Source organism: Dendrobates tinctorius, unplaced genomic scaffold (genome assembly GCF_039654945.1).
Source record: "Dendrobates tinctorius isolate UK_male_01 unplaced genomic scaffold, ASM3965494v1 ptg000029l, whole genome shotgun sequence".
In the NCBI taxonomy this organism is placed as follows: Eukaryota; Metazoa; Chordata; class Amphibia; order Anura; family Dendrobatidae; genus Dendrobates; species Dendrobates tinctorius.
In genome coordinates, this window is record NW_027361697.1 from 3,925,428 (window position 1) to 3,939,788 (window position 14,361).

General features: G+C 45.5%; 1 protein-coding gene across 6 annotated transcripts in view; it reads left to right on the forward strand.

Annotated features, from left to right (window-relative positions):
- RASAL2 (RAS protein activator like 2) overlaps positions 1-14,361 on the forward strand; it is a 284,068-nt gene that overhangs the window by 211,999 nt on the left and 57,708 nt on the right. The gene's annotated exons all lie outside the window — the stretch shown is intronic.

Consider the following 14,361-nt stretch of genomic DNA (forward strand, 5'->3'; position numbering starts at 1 on the left):
CTTAGGCCATGTGCACACTGAGTCTTTTTGCTGAGTTTTTGGAGCGGAAACTCTCAAGATCTGAAAACCGCCTAAAAACTTCTCAGTTTCTACTCCTAAAACTCAGCAAAAAGACTCGGTGTGCACATAAAAGAAGGTCATGTTTGTCATCCCCTGAGGAAGAAGTCCTTACTTCGAAACGCGTTGGGAATAAATGATTAATCTTTCACCGTAAGTGGGATTCTGTATTTTGTCAAGCAGCGTATGGAGGTCCATAAATTATTTCCTTAAGAATTGAAAAACTCTGTGTGAACATAGCCTTAGGGCCCCGTCACACATAGCGACTCGCAAGCGATCCTGACACGTTGATATCATTGATATCGTTGTCGGGATCGCTGGTGAGTCGCTATGTGTGACGGTACCTTAAGGGACAATCAGTCAATAATTGTGTGAGTTCTTTTCATGTTTGTGGCTTTCCTCCGTATGCTATTTCCATTACTATCGACCAGCATATGGCTTCTTACACGACTGAATGCTCTGCAAAAAACGATAATTTTTGGGTCGGTCTAAAAATCGGTCAGCAACAAGCAAGTGAATTATTGCTGGTTTATACCTGACTGTAATTCTGAATATTTTATCAGTGTAATACACGCTTCGGGCTTTTATCTCCAAATGTAATAGACTCCTAATTTTATATTATGAGAAAACCCCTTGGATTGCGGTCCCAGATGCGAGAAGGGATGAATGGAGCCGCGCCATTGAATCAGATAGCCACACATTGTACTTGGCCACCTTCATCAGTCCCACTGTTTTATTATGGCAGCGCACTTGCGTCACCACTCCTTCATTCCTAAAGGGACCATGGGTGCACCATTTAATCCCATATCTAGCAGATATCCCCTAATTAATGGTTAGTGATACCCCTTTCCTTTTTTAAAGGGGTTGTCTAAGATTAGAAAAACATAACTCCCTTCTTCCAAAAAACAGCCCCACCTCTGTCTGCATCTGCTTCAGTAGAGCAGATCTGCAACCTGTGAAAAGGGATGATGCGGTTTTTGGAAGAAGACAGTCATGCAATTTTTTTTTCTAACTATGGTCCACCCCTTTAAGACTTGTTAAAGTAATATAGGTTGTAGTCTTCACTCTGGACCCACTTTTTTAATGGACAGCTCAGTTGCAAAGAATTGCATGTAGAACTTGGCCCCCAACCCCTCTTCCGTCCCCTGCGTCAGATTCTGATGGACCCACAATCTTCTCCGTAGAGGAAATGATGGAGCCATATAGACGGTGCTCTTCTCGGCAGGCTTTCTCTCTCCTTCTCGCCTGGTTTCACATTACTGACTTATAATCAGTGATTCCCAACTCTGCATTATGATGATGAAATTATCCTGCCCCAGTGCCACCGTGCATTAAGACGCACCTTCCTCCAGACGCGTTCCCGCCTTCTTGGATCAATATTCCTTTAATATAATAAGGAATATCTTCTATGCTGGGATATCCCGATTATATGCCGTAACTGATTGGCTTTACCATCAGTCTTGGGAGGCTGCTGCTTCCAGTAATGTAGCATCGTAGTCCAGGTCATTTCTGGTCTTTCAGCACGGGCTCGGTTTCCTATCTTGGAGGTAAGTTTTGTGGCTGTCCGTACATGCTGGGAGTTGTGGTTTCCCAGCCGTTGGAGACCACAGATGAGGCGGCTTACAGCAACCTGCAATATTAATTCTCTGCAGTAATGAGTAAACTCAAGCGACCCAAAATGAAGCGTGACTCTGCTTCACCTGCGCGACAATCCGGTACTGGTTTATGGCAATCTATATTCTTCAAACGGGACGCAGATTATGGACCACTGTAAACACAGAAGAGGGAAAAATACTAACACTAATGACTTATGAAAGTCTGTTGGAATAACAAGTGCCACATTTATTAAAGGGAAAATGTCAGCAGGTTTTTGCTATGTAATCTGACAGCAGCATGATGTAGAGGCAGAGACCCTGATTCCAGCAATGTGTCACTTATTTGAGTGAGTGCTACCGTCTTGATACAATTAGCGTTTTCCCTGCTGCCGATCTAGCAGAGCTTATAATGCTGAACCCTATATAACCCCACCCACACCACTGATTGTCAGCCTTCTGTCAATGTACAGTGTACAGACTGCAGCCAATCAGTGGTGGGGGCGTGGTTGGACTAAGAGGCACAAGACATGTAGTCATCTAGTGATAGACTCCTGCTGATAAAACACTAGTTTTATTGAAACAGCCCAGTAAGTGACACATTGCTGGGATCAGGGTCTCTTCCCCTATACATCATGCTGCTCTCAGATTACATAGCAATAACCTGCTGACAGATTCCCATTAAGTATGCCTTCTAATAAACTTGCCACATCTTTGGTCATTCGTGCACCACTAATTAAAATGGCTGCTTATAGCCTTCATAGTTTTCCGCTGTAATTTGGAAATTTCTGGTTTAAATTTTGTGCTAACTGCATTGGTGAGCTTAGTGTTTAGGGGTTTGTTTGTTTTTTTGTTTTATTTTTTATTTTTTTGATACCTACTTTCAAAACCTATGTAACCAACAGTGAGCACACAAATGCAGTCACTAGCCTTATAGTAATTCTGTTGGGCCGCTATTGGGCTACCTCCAGCTAATCCCTACCTGCTTTTTAGAAAATTGGTGATAACTTTATAAACCGTAAAAAAAAAAAAAAAAAAAAGTTTTGTGCAAAAACGAGTGTTGCTCTTCCCCTCCCAAAATAACTGGCCCGACATTCTTAAAATATCTCCCCCATGATTTGCAAATAGATGAGAGGGAAATTAGGTTCCATTTGTGTTTTCAGTCTGCCCTGCTTGTTAATGGAAGAGATCACAATTTTTTAGTAGAATAGTAGAAGCTTGAATAAAAAATAATTTAGTAATATAAAACTATTTAAAGACTTCTCAAAAAGTTTTTTTTTTTTTTTCAGTTCAGCAAGGTGAAATACTGTATAAGAGCGGGCCACGTACTATTTATACTATAAATGACAGATTTCGCCACTTTTTCCCCTCCACATCCTTTTTTCAATTTTCAATTCTCTCTGAACTAGTGAGTAGAAACTAGGTGCTGATATTTTCTCCATACAAAGTACATGGAGACATGAAAATTCATTTTCAGTTGTCTCTTTGTAACCCAAAAACAGAAGCAGAAGCGGAGCATGAAGGATATTATACAGAAGTACTGAGCATTGTAGCTTTGAATCCAGCTCAGAGGTGGATATAAGAAAGGAGACACATGATTTCTTTATCATACTATTTATTCGGTCGTCCATGACAGCACCACCTGAGAGAGGGGATCCACCCCTTAGGAACAGGAAACCTACAGATACAAAAGGGTGGCACCTCTCCCACGCATCAGTTGGTTTCCTGTTCCTAGAGGACAGGACTCTCTACAGATCGTCCGTCATGGAGTCGTCGTTGAGTACCCAGGCCGGCTGACCGACCCAGGTAGCGAGGGGGTCTCCTACCTCGGTCAGTGCGGGGTCCCTGGAAGCGCCACGGTGGGGCCGGGTAGGTCACCACGGCAGTGGACGGAGCAGGTGGAGCAGGGGTCCGGTGTATGCCGTCTCCAAAAAACGCCAGCACCTGGTACGTATGCCCCGGCTGCGCTTCCCCAGGCCCGGTCCTCCCGGTCAGTGCTGGCCCCTGGCGGGCTCATGGCGGCGTGCGCAGTGGGGCATTCCGGCCAGGAGGCGTTGCGCGGCTCCTTCGCGCGCGCTCCCGCAGGGCTCTGATGAGCGGCGGAAGTGACGCGGCGGAAGGGGGCGGAGCGATAGCGCCGATACCGGAAGTCGGGTGCCGGCCGGCCTCCGGCGCGCGCCGCGGGTGCATGCCCGTCCGGGGGTCGCGCGGCGACCCGGATAAGGCGAGGGGGCCGGAGCATGGGGGAGGGAGTGCGGAAAGCCGGGTGGGTGGTGCTATGGCAGGATACCTGCTGACCCGGACACCAGGAGGCCATATAAGGCAGATGGGGATGCCGCTGGGGTGCTTCTGAAGGCCCCAGCAATGGATTCAACGAAAGCCCCCTTGGACCGGCAGGACGAGGCGCAGGAGCGCCCGCAAAAACAGGCCACGACAAAACCGCTTGCGAGTGGCCAGCAGAAAAAACAGAGACGAACTAGCGACCAGAGCCCCGAAAGTTCCTCCAGAAAGGACCCCCCTGCCTCCCTCCGTGATCCGGTACCTGCTTCATCTGCATGGGTAAGAGATCTCCGTGAATGTACCCTGATGCAGTGTTCCCTTATGTTTTTTGTTTTTTTTCAGGGGAAGAAGGCTACGGGAAAACAGAAGCACAGGGAATGTGCCCTCTGTAGTTCCCCCCTGCCAGATGGCCACCCTAAAAAATTATGCCAACCATGCATTCGGCAAACGGTAGGGGTTATTAAAGACAGGGAGTCCAGGGGTAGATTGTCAGGCCCTTATACTCTCCCCCGTTTATGCAGGTAGCGGAAGAGACACCTGACTTCACTTCGAACCTGAGAGAGATGATCAGGGCAGAAATGAAAGTCTTACCTCAAAGAGAACCTTCTAGGAGAAGAGAGGCTAGTGGTTCAGGCTCGGAGACCTCAGTCGCCCCTAGGAAAGGTGACAATTCCTCGGACTCCTCGGCCTCCTCCTCGTCTTCCTCGGATGAAGACTCTAGCCGGTTCTGCTTCCCCTTAGACCAGATGGACAGATTAGTGAAAGCAATACGGTCCACCATGGGGGTAGCGGACAAAAAACAGGAACTCTCAGCACAGGACATAATGTTCGGGGGTCTAGACCCCAAAAAACGCAGAGCCTTTCCATTAAACGATAAGGTTCAAAACCTAATTGACAGAGAATGGAAGAGACCGGAAAAAAGGGGCTCCATGCCACCAGCCTTTAAGCGGAGATACCCCTTTGATAACCCGGTAGTAAACAGATGGGATAAAGCCCCGAAACTAGATGCAGCAGTAGCCAAAGCATCTAAAAAATCTGCCATACCATTTGACGATATGGCCTCCTTGAAAGATCCGCTAGATAAAAAAGCGGATTCTTTTCTTAAAGGGACATGGGAGATGTCAGCAGGCGCGTTAAGACCAGCGGTAGCTGCCACCTGTACAGCCAGATCTATGATGGTCTGGCTAGATCAGCTGGATTCCGAGCTAAAAGACGGAGCCTCAAGATCATCTATTCGGAAAAGTTTGCCGATCATTCAGAATGCGGGTCTATCTAATGCAGCGCGAAGAGCGCTCTGGTTAAAATGTTGGCCAGGAGATATTCAAGCCCGGTCCCGTCTCTGTTCCATTCCCTGCGAGGGGGAGTACCTATTCGGCCCTGTCTTGGACGAATTGTTAGAGAAAGCTGGAGATGATAAAAAGAAATTTCCCAGTCTCCCGAACCCCTCGTACAGACGTCCTTTTACCAGAAAAGGTTTTTTCCGGAGAAGGCCGTCCAGAGATCAGGGCAGATGGGAGGAGAAAAAAAGGAAAGGTACAGGATTCATGTTTGGAGGGGGGCGCCAGGAAGGTCCAGCTCGGGATACGAAAAAGCCGCCCCAATGACTAGTTACCCCGGTAGGAGGGAGACTAGCTGCCTTCTACCCATCCTGGTCTCTGATCTCTAATAGCAGCTGGATATTGGGGATAATAGCCGTGGGACTACGACTAGAGTTTTCTAGGGTTCCCCTTGATCAATTTAAAATCACCCCACTCAGGTCGTCTGCTTCAGAGCAAGCTGCCCTGGAGGCCGAGGTTCATGACCTGTGCGCCAAAAAAGTCCTGATAGAGGTTCCAGAGACAGAATGGGGGAAGGGATTCTACTCCCCTCTGTTCCTGGTCCGCAAACCAGACAGCTCCTTTAGGACAATAATAAACCTTAAGGCCCTCAACAAGTTTTTGGTCATACGTCCTTTTAAAATGGATACAATTAAATCTGCAATAAAATTGCTGTTCCAAAACTGCTTTATGGTGGTGTTAGATCTGAAAGACGCATACTACCATATACCCATCCATGCAGGCCATCAGCGGTTCCTCAGAGTGGCGGTTCAGTTGGATGGGTCAATTCGACATTTCCAATATGCGGCCCTCCCTTTTGGAGTGGCAGTCGCTCCCCGAGTATTTACTAAAGTAATAGCGGAGGTCATGGCCCATCTACGTGAATCGAACATTCTGGTGATCCCCTACCTGGACGATTTTCTTATTGTAGGTAAAACGGCGAATCATTGTTCACAACAGCTACAAAAGGCAATGTCCGCCCTAGAACGGTTAGGATGGTTGCTGAACGTCAAAAAGTCTCGGTTGCAACCAATGAAAGTCCAACAATTCTTGGGCCTAACCCTGGATTCTGAAAAACAGGAATGCCGTCTGCCCCCCGGAGAAGCTTGTTCGCCTCCGTTATCAGATCCTGAACGCCTCCAATAACCCCACCATGTCCCTCAGGAAAGCCATGTCCCTTCTAGGCTCTCTTTCGGCCTGTATCCCGGCAGTCCAGTGGGCCCAGTTTCATGCAAGGAAACTACAGAGCGAGGTCTTATTACATCAAAAGGTCCTTGGGGGTTACTTGGAGGGTCAGCTAACCTTGTCCCGTAACACAAGGGAGTCCCTAGAGTGGTGGTTAGACAAGGATAACTTGTCTAAAGGGGTGCCCTGGGAGTATAACGTAACCCGCATAGTCACCACGGATGCTAGTCCTTACGGTTGGGGAGCTCATATGGGTGAAATATTAGTCCAGGACCAATGGCAACATGATCAGTTAGGAATGTCATCTAACCTAAAAGAATTGACAGCGGTAGAACAGGCGGCTAAAAAGCTCCTTGTGTATCTACAGGGCCATCACGTGCGGGTGTTCTCCGACAATCAGGTCACCGTGGCATATATCAATCACCAAGGCGGGACCCGTTCCAGACCCCTGATGATTGTAGCAGAGCGGTTGTTCCATCTAGCAGAACAATACTTTCTATCTTTAACAGCGTTGCATATAAAAGGAAGAGACAACATCACGGCAGACTTTTTAAGCCGCAATCAGCTAAAGCAGGGGGAATGGTCCCTCAACTCCTCCATATTCAATCTGATTGTTCAAAAGTGGGGATATCCAGAGGTAGACCTCTTCGCCACCAGAGACAACAGGCAATTGAAACAATTCTGCTCCCTAAATCCCAGAGAGAATCCTCTGGCGGTAGATGCCTTCCTGATAAAGTGGGACTTCAAACTAGCCTACGCCTTCCCTCCCCTATCTCTTCTACCCCTGGTGATGAGGAAAATCAGGAAAGACAGAGCAAGGGTTATAGTCATCGCTCCATTTTGGCCCAGGAGAGCATGGTTCTCATGCCTCAGGACCATGTCGGTATCCGATCCTTGGGTTCTGCCGGACATCCCGGATCTCCTGTCCCAGGGCCCAGTCTTCCATCCTCAGGTAGCTGGCCTTCATCTGACGGCGTGGAGTTTGAACGGTCATTATTAGAAGAGAAGGGCTTCTCCGCAGACCTAGTTAACACCCTACTTAAGAGTAGGAAAATCATTACCACAAAAATTTATGTCAGAATTTGGAAGAAATTCCTTTAAAACTCAGGAGTAGTCGCTGGGGATTCAGCGCCTATAATGCAGATATTAGAGTTCCTACAAAAAGGTCTGGACATGGGGCTCTCTACCAGTACCCTTAAAGTACAAGTGTCAGCCTTGGGGGCTCTGTTTAGCTGTAACATCGCTGGTAATTATTGGGTAAGCAGGTTCATTAAGGCGGCAGGTAGATCCAGGCCAATAATGAAGGATAGGTTCATGCCGTGGGACTTAAACCTAGTCCTCACTGCTATGACAGAGACCCCATTCGAACCTATCTCGTCGGCTTCCCTAAAAAACCTGTCCCTCAAGGTAGCCTTCCTGGTAGCTCTAGCATCAGCCCGCAGAATAAGCGATATCCAGGCTTTATCTAGGTGTCCTCCTTATTTACAGTTCAAAGAGGATAGGGTAATACTTAGACCTGACCCAGCGTACTTGCCGAAGGTAGTGTCTAGTTTCCATAGGACACAGGAAATAGTGCTTCCATCCTTCCTCCCTAATCCAACTAACGAGAAGGAAAAGAAACTACACACCCTGGATGTCAGGAGAGGCCTCATAGAATATCTGACAGTCACCGATCCCTGGAAGAAAGATAATGCCCTATTTATCTCTCATCAAGGCCCCAGGAAAGGTTGTAGAGCATCAAACAATACACTAGCCAGATGGATTAGAGAGGCGATTTCAATAGCATACACCTCAAAGGGCAGGTCGCCACCCGGGAAGCTGAGGGCGCATTCCACCAGAGCCATGGCAACCTCATGGGCCGAAAGATCAGAAGTCTCCATTGACCAGATTTGTAAGGCGGCTACTTGGTCCTCTCCGAGCACCTTTTATAGTCATTATAGGCTAGACCTGGGTGCTTCCACAGACCTCTCTTTTGGTATAAGGGTGCTGCAGGCTGTAGTCCCTCCCTAAAGCTGATATTACTCTCTGTAAATCTCTCAGGTGGTGCTGTCATGGACGACCGAATAAAGTCTTAGTTACTCACCGGTTAACGGTATTTTTCGGAGTCCATGACAGCATCCGTATATTCCCTCCCTTATAGTTTGGGGTGTGCACGTCTATTTCTTGTATATGCTCACTGGTGGTAAAAGTTTATAATTGTAAAGAATACTGTACATAAATCATGCATTAACCTTGGAAGTCCTCTTGTGCTCTGTAATCCAACTGATGCGTGGGAGAGGTGCCACCCTTTTGCATCTGTAGGTTTCCTGTTCCTAAGGGGTGGATCCCCTCTCTCAGGTGGTGCTGTCATGGACTCCGAAAAATACCGTTAACCGGTGAGTAACTAAGACTTTCTCCTCCTGTTTCTTATCCTGCTAGTCTGTCCTCTTTTAAACCAAATGGATTTTCTGCCGTTTTTGAGCTCAAGGGATGAATTTAGGAGGTAGGGGGAGACATGGTGGCATAGAAAAAAGCATATCGACCTAATGAGACATATTGCAAAGTGTTTTTATAAACATTTGGATGCTCTATTAATTTTTGAAATTCTTCTTGAAATTACTGTGACCATGTAAAATGGTAACAAGTGTGTTTTGTTTTTCTTTGTTGACTATGTAGCACAAGCTGGTCAAAGCCATGAGATCGCATTCAGCCAATATATTTCTATGAATTAGTGTAGGTTCATATATCGGGCAGGATCCTGAAATCCATGAGTTAAGACTTTGGAGATGTCTATGAGGTTTCTTCTCATCTACAGTATATAATCTATCGTTCTAAGCATATGTTTAATGACTTGATGAAAACCACGGTTTCTACTTCACTGGGTCAGCAGCAAATGGTCCTCATGAAATCTCCAAATATTTCCATTTTTTTTTTACATGTCTGTTATGACGGCTGAACACACAGACATATTGTGCATGAAATTGCTTATGGGAGCCGATCGGAGCCTTGTTGCGCAGAACGCCCGGAGCGTCGTTAGAGGTTTATCTCTGGCTTATTAACATTGATTGTCTAATTACAGGACCCAATCGCGGGTTTTATTCACAGAGACTTGGTCGGGGTGATTTATATAAAGAGCGACAACCAACTTGATGATAATTTGTAAACCAAGTGAGATGAGTTTTAGGTATGTGGCCGAGTAATTGGCTATTAGCAGGAGTAACGCAACATAAGGTTTAATAAGCGGGACTCGAGCCGCGCACCAGCTGTACCCGAATATCTTCTGCGCTAAAATTAAAGGGGTTCTTTGGGAATAGAAAAAAATATATAACTAAAGAAAAATGTTGTTCTAAATTCCTAAATACTGTTAATTAGCAAAGCCACAATTGTTTTGTCTAGAGAGGTAATCGCTAAAGAATTAATCTAGCTGCCACCATGTTACACTGACAGGAGCCCATTCTAGAATCTTAGGGTATGTTCGCACGTTGCGTGTTTTCAACTGTTTTTTTTTTTTTTTTGTACCAAAAACCAGAGTGGTGTCAGAAAAAAAAGCCTGCATGCAATAAACATGTTTTTGGGTGAATTTTTCATGTATTGCAAAGACTTTGTAAGAATTGACATGCCGCGTCTTGGCAAAAAAAAAAAAATGCAGCAGGGCTCAAAAGTAGACTCCGAATAAAAAAAGGCAGCATGTGCACGAAACGTCAGAAATCTCATTGATTATACTGGTAGTGTGATACACTGCATATTTTGCATATCAAATACACTGCAATAAAAAATGCCACATGTGAACAGTGCCAGACTGGTATTCCAAGGGCCCACCGGGAGCAGTGACTATGGTGGCCCCACCGTTCAGCTACATGCAAATTTCACATTGCCCTCATTCACAAATGTACCTATTTTTCTATGTAACAATAGACGGGATAGTTTGTTACATGAATGTTGAGATGATGCCCTTGTGTGAACGTACTGAAACAAATGTATTGGGCCAACTACTTCTCATGTAGGTGGATTGGAGAGACCATTTCTGCATGGGGCCCACCGGAGGATTCTCCTCTTCTCCTGCGGGCCAGTCCGAGCCTACATGTGAACATACCCTTGGTTGGTGTGAGTATGGTTAGTAGGAACGCTGATGCTGTGACCTGCAGATATCCTGTACCGGTGCACTCTGTGTAACAGGACGGTGGGAATTTTAATGCTATATCGATTACCTCCCTAGATGGAACATTGTGATCTGCTCATCTAAAGTATTTAGGTATTTGCTTAGAATATTTTAATTATAGTTACCATATTTGTTATTTTTAGTGATGAGTGAACGTGCTCGGATAAGGTGTTATCCGAGAGTCTTTGGCATGCTCGAAAAATATGTTTGAGTCCCCGCTTCTGTTGAACAGATGCAAAACATTCGGGGATTGCCTAACAAAGAGGTAACAAACAAGTAATCCACAAACAGCCGGGAGACATGCAGCCGCACGTGCAGAGGTCATTGTGAAATGAGGGGGCGTAATCTTCTATTATGATTGCTGAGTTCTGTGTTATCAGATCGCCTGATATTGCAATCCTGCCTCTGCTGATAAGGAGCCTGCTGAAAACTCTTCCTGAAAGAACAGGAAGTATAGGTCTAAAAAAAAAAAAAAAAAAAAGCTTTTTCTGATGGCAACTTACCTTTAAAGGGAATCTGGCACCCCATTTTTTACTATGATTTGCCGGCACCGCCATCCGGGGCTTATCTACAGCATTCTGTAATGCTGTAGATAAGCCCCCGATGTAACATGAAAGAGAAGAAAAACGAGTTATATTATACTCACCGGGTGGTGGTCCGGTCTTGGTCCGATGGGTGTTGCGGTCCAGCACCTCCCATCTTCTAACGGTGACGTACTCTTCTTTGCTGCCTGTTGTGGCTCCGGCGCAGGCGCACTGCTCTGCCCTGTTGAGGGCAGGGCAGAGCAGAACACTGCAGTGTGCAGACGCCGGACCTCTCCCGGCGCCTGTGCACTCCAGGACTCTGCTCTGCCCTCAACAGGGCAGAGCAGTGCGCCTGCACCGGAGCCACGACAGGCAGCAAAGAAGAGGACGTCACCTTTAGAAAATGGGAGGCGCCGGACAGGACGGCGACACCCATCGGACCCGGACCGTACCTGGGTGAGTATAATCTAACTCCTTTTTCTTTCAGGTTACATCGGGGGCTTATCTACAGCATTACAGAATGCTGTAGATAAGCCCCTGATGGCGGTGGCCGCATCTCACAGTCAAAAAATGGGGTGACAGATTCCCTTTAAAGCAATGTTTTCAACTCCAAATAATGTTCAAAGTGCCAGCCGCTAGGCACCTCCCTTCTGACTCAGTCGAGATGGATTCAGGAAGTGTGGCCGGTCTTGCTCTCCTGTCTGTAATACTAAATAGTCATAACCAAGGCGGCTTTCAGTTCATGGCTGAGTAGGGAGGGTAAGGAAGTTCCAGTACCTATAGTGCTGGAAGAAGGTTAATGAAAAGGGGCAACCATGTAAAAAGCGTAGATGGCAAGTTAGCATGAGAATTGTGACAGTCTATGGGCATTTTAGACTTGTATGTGCAGCAAAAGCAGTTTTAACTTCTTTTGGAAGATAAAGGCAGTAAGATCATGCTTATAATATTTTTTAATCTGCTTTTGGTTTAAGGGACCATTACGTAGTTCTAGGAAAGGCTTCTAAATACTTCACTAATTTCATGGCCTGACACAGAAGGTCTGTTAATTTCAGCGGAACTTCTATATACTTATTCTGGTTCTCCCCTCTACCTTAGATCAGATTTGTGAAAGTTCTCTAACTGTATCTATAATAACTCTTATAAATAGTTTCTTATCAAGTTGGAAAACTTTTCAGTTCTTCTTATTTGCTGTAATTGGATTTCCTCGGCATGTTGTCAGCGAATAGAATTTCTCATTGATCGTGGGGTTTGCCCTGATCATCATCCGGTAGTGCGGGGGCACAAGGCATTCTCAAGGGGTCGTTATCATTTTCGGGTGATTTTCCATCTTTGAATGTGCAGCCCAGTGGCTTCTTACATGGCGGCTGTAAGTGCGGGCAGCTACAAGCAGAAAGGTCTCTTAATGCAATAATGAATCATTTACTGTGGTTCCAGGCGACTCGTCTTATGAGATCTGTCCCCGCGGCATCGCTGGAACGTTTCTGTTTAGGGCAGGTTTCCTAATTTCCAGGGGACGTATTCAGCTCCATTCAATGTGACAGCATCCTGATTGTTACGGAGCATTTATCCCTTTGTCTGGTACAAAACACCTGGAAATATTAGTCTTTGACTTATCCCCTTGTGTGAAAAAGTAATTTAATGTTTTATGGAGCCGTCTCGGAGTTATCTTGGTCTGCTGGAGAAGTCAAAGATGTTCAGTGACAAATACTAATGGAAGCCATTACAGCGCCCCTAAGGGTGGTCCTCCAGTATTACACAAGTACTGATTTTTTTTTGCAAAAGTACACCCCTTCTCCTATTCTATCTCAGGTCCTATGTACACAGCATTCATATCTTCCATTTTGCATTTTTTTGTGAGATCGCCTTCTGGATAGAATAGCGTAGCCAACAGCACTTTCCTATACGGTATGACGATATAGACTTGGGCACTCTTGTGGGCTCTGTCGGGTGAATGGTGCGCCACTTGTTCTTGTTGGTTTAGGGCACAGATACGATGTGCAGACTGCCTTATTAGCTTTATGAAGCAGGAGGCTCAGGATGTGTAACGTTGCAAGTCTCCACTACATGGTAGGATGCTGCTGTACTTAGCATTATTCAGATAGTGTAGGGACGGTCAAACAATGGAGCGCCAGCCGTGCGCGGTTTAGAAAAATGCTGCTCCAGCCGGGCACCTCGAGAGAGAGGAAAAAATGGCAGTTCTGAGTACAAACCCGGTCAGAAGGGAGCGCAAAGAAGTGAGAAAGTAGTTAAAGGTCTTCTTTTTATTACATGTAATGGTCAGAAGAGAGCGCAAAGAAGGGAGAAAGTAGTTAAAGGTCTTCTTTTTATTACATGTAATATTACATTACATGTAGTAAAAAGAAAACCTTTAACTACTTTCTCCCTTCTTTGCGCTCCCTTCTGACCATTACATGTAATAAAAAGAAGACCTTTAACTACTTTCTCCCTTCTGACCAGGTTTGTACTCAGAACTGTACTTAGCATTATTATCACGGTTATCATCGACAAGTAGGACCTCATTCACACGTCCATTCTTTTTTTGTTTATTTTTTCATAATTTTTTTTCGAAACTTCATTTTGTTTAAAAAAAAAAATTTATTTTTAAAATTGAAGCTGCTATTAATCCATTAAACCATAAAAAATGCAGCACCTGGATGAATCACAGATGGCATCAGTAGGTTATCCATTTTTTTCACAGACCCATTGCATTAGCGAGCTAGATCTGTCGGATCAAAAACGGACATGTCTCGTTTTTGTTTTTTTGGGAATTTTTTTTTTTTGTGGTCCCTTGATCCGCAAAAGAACCCGGACATGTGAACAGCCCCACATATCAAAATGGTTGTTTCACATGCCCATTATAGGGTGTTGCCCCTATAATGGGCATGTGAAAAACACGAATAGCCAAATCAAGTCTCATACTTTGCACTGATGAAGGGTACAACTCTGAAACACGTGTCTGCAAATTGAGATTCTGGTTTGACTTTTATCCAAAGTCATGTGTCATGGCTCGTTAAAGGATCGATATTGACTTTTAGAATTGCTACTTCCTATAGGTGGCGCTAGAGTTCAAGTTTTTTTCCTCTCTGAATAGTCAGTTTGCATATTTAATTTCTCAGAGGAGCATTGCATGGCTTACAAGTCTCCTCACATGTCAGGATTGGCATCCACAAGGAGAAACATTACCACTTAGGTCCCAAAAACATGGATGTCTGAGTGAGGTCTTCTACTGATATGCCGAGGCCTCCTCTATCTAACAGATCTGACATTGA